Raw genomic sequence first — 10,088 nt, forward strand, 5'->3', positions numbered from 1 at the left:
AATGAAAATAAGAGTAGGATAACAACGTATATTAAGTAATATTAATAAAATTGTTGCAGATAATAATGCATATTAACCGAATCCTACTTAATATGAGTAAAAGGAAATGCATGGATAATGGAGTTTAGAGGGCATTAAGCCTATTTTTGGAAGTCGAAAAGGGGAAAATGGATGAATGTGAAAGAGGAGGCATCGGAACAACCATAACCGACACTTGGACATTAAATCATCAACATACCTATGTTTTTGGCTGTTCAATTGAGATGTAAATCGTGGTATACTGCTGGTATGGAAGCTGTTTCAAAGACGGGCTTCAGACATGGGAACTCATGCGTTGGTATTATTATGAGTTGTTTCAGACAATTGAATGAATAGTAGCAACGTCTCTTTATTTTAATTGCGCTATAATACCATTTCAATAATTACATCAACACATATGCTTATATAAGTTGTACCCAATGCACTAACGATTGCAAAATAATCCCTCATTCCAAAAATACCCAGATATCCTTATATTATATAGGGTAAAAAAAAACCCTGTGGTAAATTTAATACACTGCCTTCAAAACATACAATAAAACATACAATATGACACTTCATATTTTGAACTAAATTGTAAAGGTGACGAAATCCGTTAAACTTAACGGAAATGACTTATTAGAACCTAAAAAAAATTTTTATACCTAATTTTTAATAAATATACCTGTTATACCCCTTAACCCTTAATTCTCTCTAACTAGAGAATAAAACAAATGATTTTTTTGACCTGTCTTTTGCTTAATTATATTAGGGCATTTTGGTTATTTCGTTCATTTCCGTTAAATTTAAGGGATTCCGTCACATTTACAATTTAGTTCAAAGTATGGGGTGTCGTGTTGTACGTTTTGAAACCATCGGGGGAGGTTTTTTTGTGTATTAGGTTTACCACAGGGGCCTTTTTTGTTTTTTACCCTATTATATAAGAATGAGTTTTGGTCAATTTTGTCAAATGCTACTGTATGATAACATCTAACAATGGTTTCATTTGGTGCAATAGCTAATAAATTAAGTAGGCAAATATTTTACAAATTATTAGAAATTGAAGTTATTAACTTGTATAAATTAAGATTCTTTTTAAACTACTTTGGGAGCTTTGTTTTTGTTGAAATTGTAATAAAGTATTTACAAGGATCTTCAAAAGATAAGAATATGTTTGTCCGTATAAATTTTTGGTAGTACTAAATTTGCTATAGTTTCAGTCAATTGGTGATAAAACAACTCCAACTTCAATCGGATTTTGGAAATATTTATCTGGCATAATTTGTGGTGCAATACTAATAAAGTATGTATCTAAATTTTGCCAAGTTTGTCTGCTACAAGTTTTTTTTAAAAACTTTAGCTACAGTAACCTCAAAAAACTTTTCAAAGTTTTTAAACTATACACTTCAAAATATTTAAAAAAAAACACACTTCAAAAAAGTTTTAAAAAACTTCTACAGTAAGCTACAGTAAAGTTTTAGACAAACATCCAAAAAACTCACCTTCCAAACAGGGCCTTAGTTTGAATTCTAATACTTTCTGAAGGAAGACAGGAATGAAAGTTTTAACGAATTCTATTCAACCACTATGGACTACTTAATAACCATAAGTTTAGCAGAATATGAGAGAAAATAAACACATTATCAAACATAAGTTTAAGAGAAGCCATAAGTTTCATAGCAGAAGATCAAACTACCAAAATCAATTATTACATGATCACATAAATGAATCAACTTTATCACCATAGCAAATCAGCAGTACAAAGGTCAAACTACCACCAAATGAATCAAGTATTCTCAGAAATCAGACAATCATATATCTAACCAAATACATAAATGAACAGCCCTATCACCAAACCAAATCTGTATCACCAAGTACATACTAATACCAAAATCAATTCCAGAACTAACTACATGTATATCAAAAGAATTTAAAAGATTCAGCAGAAAGGATAAAATTTTGGTTACCTTATTCCAAATATTCCCTGCAAAACTTTTCCTCACACACATAAGGCTGACATTGTTAATGCCTTAGTATGACCTAATTAAATATGTTAACATGTGCATAAAAAAGCAGCTATACATATATCACAGATTATTTGCAAATTATGACAAATTTCAATGTAAAAAATATAGCTTCAACATACCTTGGCTTGGAGATTCTGATTAGGAGATGTAACACTCTTCCTATGAATCCTGTTCCTACCACAAATACAAGTAAAGCAAAAAAAATACAATTCAAAAAGCTAAGTCAATTGATTGTTATGATTTGTCTTCAAATGGATGAAAGATGGTTCCAGACAATAATAACTTCGTTGAGCAAACCCAAAAACTGAGAAAAGGGGATGAACTGATGGCCAACACTTGACGCTTTAAATTTTCCAATAATTAGCATTAATTTTATCTTAACCATCCTGGTTCTACAATGGTTGGTAACGGTAATATAGCTACAAAAACAATCTTTTAACTTAGACCTTAAGTCAAAATATATGAAGTTGAAGCAGCAAAATTTGAATAGTAACACCTATCTAGCTAACTTCGTCCAATTATCCCTAATGATTGTGCTTAATAAATCATTTGCCGCAAACCTTTGAAGTGAATGGAATTTAGCCAGCCGAGAAGTCTAATCAGTTATATCAAACCCTGTTTTCCAACCTTTAATTTGCAACTCATTTTTATGTAATTACACCAAGACAAAAGCTATTATGATTTGTACCAACTACTAAAAAGACTAGTACTACAAACTCACATTCCCAAAATACTCCTCTCTCATTAATTCCTTTCACTAATTACCTACTAAACCACATTCTCCCCAATTTAATTAGAGACTAAGGACGTTTAGGTAATTACAACCACACAAAAGGCTATTATCACTTATACCCACAACTAAAAAGACAACCCAAATAATCATACATTCCCAAAATACCCATAAAAGACACAACCCCATTTCTAGAAATGAATGACAAAAGAATTCACCATAAATTATACTATGTGTTGTACCTACAATACAAACTTTAAATGTACAAATATGAGGGCATCTCTGTAAATATACCCAAACACATGCTGCCACGAGTTGTACCAAAAGCTTTAAAAAATAAAACATTATTTCACATTTCGAAAATACCTCTACTCATACGGTTGAAATTCAAAATCCCCTTTGACCAAGACTCATTCTTATATAGTACTAGGAGGTTTTCGACTATGCCTAGGCCCCCTATAATCTGTTGTCATTTATTTTCATATAAGATAAGATTAACAGTAATGTTTGTGAAATAGCATTCTTAAAATCATAAATTACCAATCAAGCATGCGGCAAACAATATAAGATTAAACAAAACCATAAAACCATCAGCATTGCAAAAGATAAGAGAAGATGACAAAAGATTGGCAAGTAGTTTTACAAACAGCTTGATATCTTCAAGTACAAGTTAGTCTTACAAAGACGGGAGATGACATGCTGAATACTTCATATAAAGTGCAATGATAGGCTGCAATTACAAAATATCAGATATTAAGATCTATTAAATTACACAAAAGAACAATTTCTTAATGGATGTCAATATTGTGTCAAAAGATGCAAGATTAGCAATTTAGTTGTAAAGTGCTTCAAGATTAGTAAGATTAGCAATTCAAAAGGCTTCAAGTAAGTTCAGAGTTCATCATCACGCTGCTTCTTCAAAGGACTTCCAGGTGCAAGATTAGTTGGAGTGAAAGTTGAGAGTGTATTGGTAGGCAGTGAGGCAGGTGTATTAGCTTCAGTAGAATTCGAACTAATTTCAGAAGGCACAGTTCCAAAAATCAAGGCCCTCTTTGCTGTGGTTACCGGAGGCGGCACCTTGTTTGCAGTAGCAGAAGATTCAGCAATGTTATCAAGCAATTTTTTGGTTGATAGACTGAAAATTTCATTTTTCTTAGCCAATTCTTTTTGCACAATATGAAGTTACTCACAATTTGAATATCATTTCTACTTCCAAAGAAATAGCTAATATTTCAAGATACACTTGCTAATTATTTATACTTTAAAACAAAAAATTGCAGGAACTTAACTTTTCTGCTGAACTAGCATCTATAATCGGAAAACATTCGATTGTGTGTTTCATTCGCTACTATGAGGCAGATTATCAAGGCCAAAAGGAAGGCAAGTATAATATTGTCAAGGCATACACTACTGAGGAATCAGCTCACATTCCAATGGCAATCACGACTGCAGAAATGAATGAAAAAATTCCAGACTTTCATGCTACTGTCCTGCAATCTCCCAATCATAAGTTATGGAAGGAAACAAAACATATTATACCCAAGACATTATGGAATTATTGTCGATGATGGCAAAACCAAATAATGTTTTGTTTCCTGTAATCATTACACTTTTATATAGTGAGAGCAGTATTTATACCCAAGAAAAGAAACATAAAAATCAGACTATTCGGTAGTTATTACTTGTTCTAATACTCAAACAATGATATAAGAATAGATACTCGTACTTTGTTGATAAAGTTAGGCCAATGCTAGCATTTAGCATGGTGATAAACCTATTGCTTATGATTGTATCTTGTTTGATAATATTCATGAACACTGGAGCTCCGTCAGTAATAAACTTTAAACTACTTATGACAGTAAGAACTGTCTTAGCTTCACCACAAGATATACAAGTATGGACAATTCACAAAGCACAATTGCAGAGCAAGTAAAGACTAATTCAATTGGCCATCCATAGTGGATTCCTTACTTGTTTTATTTATTTATTTATTTTGTATACAAACCCATAATGTTTTCAATCAAGTACGTAGTTATCGGCAAGAATTCATGCAACCCAACATGTAGTGCAAGTTATATCAATGCAAATGAATAGGCTGTTTGATAAAGTATGATAAAAGATCAGTAATCCAATCTAACTTTTCTACTTTTCATGCAAATTAAATGCAAGTGGAAACTTGGATAGCAAAGGAAGAAACTGGAAAAAGCTGAGACAGTGAACGAGATCTAGGAAAGACAAATTTCTAATCATCACGTTTAGGCTCCTAATGTTGGTTCTGAGTCTGTTCCAATTATTTGACTCATTCTAGACATGTAGTCCCAATTCGATTGAGATTGGATCCAGATGTGGATGCGGTTTGGATATATCCAATCCTTAAAGCCTAATGTCATGTGAAGAATGTCTAATGCTCCAATTTTCCAATTGTGCACAAACTTTATTAGTATAAAATATATAGTTCCTAAGGGGTTAGTAACATTTATAATGGACATATATGTATCTATTTACTTATTTATCAAAACTAATCAAATCTGGCAAAGAAGGGGCTGGAAGAGGTAACTCGATATCTTGATAGCCATCATTGCTTTTTTCTGAATAGCACCACCCTCCTCCTTTTGCTTTATGGGTTTTTTACAACTAAATTTCTAGTAAATTGTCCTCAGACAACAGCATGAATTTGACAGTTTGTGGCCTCAGTAACTAACAGAAAAGACTACAAGCATGAAAGTTCAAATTAGCAGGCAAACCAATTGCCTGAGTATCACACACAAAAACAACCCAAAAATGGAAAACAAAAATGAAACTGGCAATTCCACCAGAAATATAGCCCACATGATATATAGGAAACTTTCAAGTTAGCAGAAATATAGAAAACTATAATGGCCAGCAGAAATATAGGCATATGAAATTCATGGTAGTTGAAGGGCAAAAAGATGAAGTCTATGAAGGGAAAAAGAAGCAACAACATTAAGCAAAATGTATCAAGCTGGTAGTTGTATTATCATGCAAGAGTTAAACTTGTAGCAGAAATTTTTGTTGGCAAGATTGTTAGCTTACCTCATTATGAGCTTCCCAGAATTGAAGAGCTAGCTATAAATGGGATAAGCTTTTCAGCATCAAGGCCAAAGATAACAGTGTTTATGGAGCCTGTACCATCATCCACAGTAATTCCAATTCGGGTCCTATTACACATTGGAAACAAAACATTATATTCTAATTTTTCTTCACAGGAGAGCGAAACTGAATTTGGTAATTACCTTGCTCTATATACAATATCCTTAAAGAAGTAACCATCAGGTTTTTCATTGTCCTAGACAAGTCTAGACTAAATGAAACAGCAAACAAGGCACACACTATGTAATCAATTAGAAACAAGAAGCACAAAGTCTTAAGTTGCTTAACCAATAGCCACTTAGATGACTAAACAAGCTTTGCCAATAACAGCCTCTCTGTATTGATCTTAAAGTTCTCTAAAAAATAGATAATAACTCCTATTCCTCATTTAGAACAACAACAGGTCACATATCTCAGATATGTATATTGTAAGAAAAACTATCTTAGGTTCTGCATAACTTCTCATTTTTATGTGTTACCAAATTGTCCATTGTGATTAAAGAGAAAAGCACCAGTAGCAGGAGGTCGCAATTAGTTAAAAAGGAACTTGTCATGTAATAATAACTTTAGCATAGTAGCCACAACTCCAAAATCAGCACAAGCAAAAGTTTGTCTCACAAAATATATTGTGCTAATGACTTTGGCTCACAAAATCTGTTATTGATGTCCATTACTACAATCTTTTTTCTAGTGTATATAGCAATTTGACTGTCTAATAGAACATTGATTATATGCAAACCAATAGGATAGCTAAGTTGGCCAGAATCACATCAACAAATAGATCTCTCCTTTTTGTAGGCATGCCACTAATAATATATTGCTTCAGGAATTCACCAAATTTCAAAATAAGGATTATTGAATTGGGAGCTGGATTGGTATCTTCACTTTTGACTTGTTTTTTTAGGTAAAATGGTAGCTGAATGGGTTGCAGCAGCACAATTCCAAGTGTATGGGTGAGCATCATTTAGACAGGTTCATTGGACTCTTAAAAATGTTATCAATCATTGGAGTTTGGAGTGGATAATCAGGAATGTTTACATCAAACTAAAAGGTTTTTACCAATTTTCTCCTTTATTTATTGCTCTTTATTTGCAAAAACAGTATGACTGTTGAGGATGGTCATCTCGGCTCGGGATGATCCGAAGTGGTAATTCAGTCTATGGTACTAGGTTTAACCACAACGTTTACCTCAGCTACCTTGTGCTCCCTTGATGACCGAAGTGAACTTGACATCCGCTGTCATCTCGGAACGGAGTGATAACGCACACCATAGCCGAGGTCGTGCCTCATGATTTGACAATTAAAAAGTAGTAGATATGACCCCTAACATATTGATCACTGTTCTGACACATTGCCCATTGCCCAGAGTGGTCAAGTCAAAGGGATATGCTGCCTTAATCAAATGTCTAGGGACCTGTATCGCATGGTCTTTCGCTCCAAATTGTCCCTTATAAATATAGGAATCTCCCACTGAGGAAGGGGATGAATCTCTGGTAACCAAAGCTTACTCTTTCCAACATAATTCTTTCATAACTTACCCCAAGCTAACTTAATCTTCGGAGAAAAACTGGGGGACCTAGCCCCACCTCTAACAATCCAAGCAGGTGATCCTGGTGCAATTGACTCTTCAAGTAAGAGTACGCTTCAGCTATCCGAGGCAACTTGTCGGTTCAAAAATCACCTCGTTATTTGGCGTCGTCTGTGGGAATCCGAAAACATCAAAGAATAAAGCCTACGCATTCTAGGAACAGGAAGGTTTTACCATTGGAGTTGAACCAAGTGGTGCAGCTCAACAAGGGAATGTCCTCGAAGGACAAGGATCCCAGGAGACTCAGCCCGCGAATGAAGAAGTCATTACCCGAATGACCGAGTTCGTGGCTGAGAATCCTAATATTTTCAAAGAGTTAGGGAGATACTTTAAGGGGCAAGGTAAGCAAAAAGCCGAATCCTCTAAAAGAAAATCAGATGGATCTTCCGAGATCCCATCCGATGAAGAATCTGAAGGGAGACATTCTATCAAGAGCACCCCGAAGCGAGTCTCATCCAAGGCTACTTCCAGAATCACCTCTATTACCAAGGCGTTCTCAGGGGGTTTGTTGGGGAAGCGAGCTGAGGAAGAACCTCGGCATCTGGGAAGGCTGAAAGTTGATTAAATGAGGGCTCCGCTTTTCACGAATGACATCAATGAGGAAAGGCTCCCCCCAAACTTCAAACTTCCAACCATACCATCTTATGATGGCCGAGGTGATCCTAAGGATCACTTTCATGCTTTTATCTCCGCTATACTGTATTCCCGACTCGATTATCTGTCGGGCATTCCTGGTCTTTCTACAGGGGACTGCTTGAAAATGGTTCTGGGGTTTAGAACCTAGGAGCATCTCCTCCCTGGGAGAGTTGGTGGATAAGTTCCTCCACCGGTTCGTCTCTTCCAAGCCGACGACTAAGACCTCGACTTACCTGTTAAATATACAGCAGAATCCGGGTGAGTCTCTCCGTTCCTACGTACAAAGGTTTCAAGATGAAAGTATGCAGATACCTGATTCCCATGAGCAGGTGACCATAGCCATTTTTACCAATGGGCTCATCGCCAGTGTGTTTAATACCGGGGTACACAAGAAATACCCCCGTACACTTCGGGAGCTCTGGCAGAAGGTCGAAAAAGGCATACATGCCGAAAACCTCAATTATATGAAGAGGGAAGCCAAAGTGGCTCGCTCAGGACCCGATTCCCGAAAGAAGAAGGAATCAAGCCGAAATGATACTGGCACTAGCGGTGGTCTCTAGAGTCCTAACCAAGATCGTCGAAACGTTTTCGACGGGATAGCCAAGGGAAAGTCATCCATCCCGGATTCTGAGTTAACTCCCTTGAATGCTAGTCGATCTCGTGTACTCTCCGTGATGGAGTAGAACAATCTCGGACGTGCTCCTCCAAAGATATATAGGAAAAGAGAAAAGAGGAACTTTAGCCTTTATTACCTATATTACTGAGATGTGGGGCACGAGACAGAGAATTGCAATGATCTTATAAGGGAGATAGAGCACCTCATCAAGCAGGGGCACTTGAACTAGTTCATCCGTCGAGACGGGAGTTACAATCGAAGTGACTCCCGTCGTGAAAGCCAAGGTGACCAACGGCGAGATGATTGACGGGGACAAAGAGGTAGTTGTCGACCCCCTGAAGACCCTAGGAATACGAGAAGGCCTCCCTGAGATGGGTCTTCGGGTCATGGGTTAGGTTACGAGCCAAATATTGCCGGGGTCATCAACACCATAGCTGGAGGTCCGACGGGAGGGGACAGTTAAAACTCTCGGAAGAGGACCTACAGGCAGGCTAATTTGGACCAGGCCGAGCCAAGCTCTCGCTTATCCGAGGTGATCACCTACGGTCCTAGTGACCCCGTCCCTACTGCTTTCAGTAGTCATGAGACTCTAGTAATTGAGGTGCTCACCAACAATTATATTGTCAATAAGGTATATGTCGACCCAAGGAGTTCGGTTGACGTCATGTATTTTCGAATTTTCGAAAGTCCGAAGTTGACTAAAGAGAAGTTGACCCCTATTAGAACCCCCCTTGTAGGGTTCGGGGGACACGTGGTGCATTATGAAGGGATGGTCGCGCTGATGGTGACTGTAGGCCGTCACCCCTGTTGTTGTACCATCCCCGCCAATTTTATCGTGGTTAAAACTAACTCTCCTTACAACTTGCTCGTGGGTCGACCTACGCTCAATGCCTTACGAGTAGTATATTCCACGTATCATTTGAGTTTCGAATTTTCAAACTCAGCGGGAATTGCCGAAATGAGGAGTAATGTTTGTGCGGCGCGAGAATGCTACCTTGTCACCTTACAGGTTGCGTCTACTTCGACCTCTGAGCCAAGGGCCGAGAGGAGGTCGAACATTCTTTCGATTAATTATATCGATCCTCAACAAATCGGGAAGCTGAAGAGGTTGGAAACCGGAGATGAGGTGGAAGATATCTTCTTGAACCCAGCAAAACCTGATCAAACAATTCGTGTTGGCATCCACCTGCCCGAGCCATTCAAAGGCCAAATGGTTGACCTCCTCAGAGAGTATCAAGATGTCTTCACGTGGACTGTCGAGGAGGTTACGGGAGTGCCGCACCATCTCATGTTGCATGAGCTGAACGTTAACTCTCAGGCACGTCCAGTTAAGCAAAAGAGAAGGCACTTCAACCCGGAACG

The sequence above is a fragment of the Coffea eugenioides genome, chromosome 11 (assembly GCF_003713205.1).
Source record: "Coffea eugenioides isolate CCC68of chromosome 11, Ceug_1.0, whole genome shotgun sequence".
In the NCBI taxonomy this organism is placed as follows: Eukaryota; Viridiplantae; Streptophyta; class Magnoliopsida; order Gentianales; family Rubiaceae; genus Coffea; species Coffea eugenioides.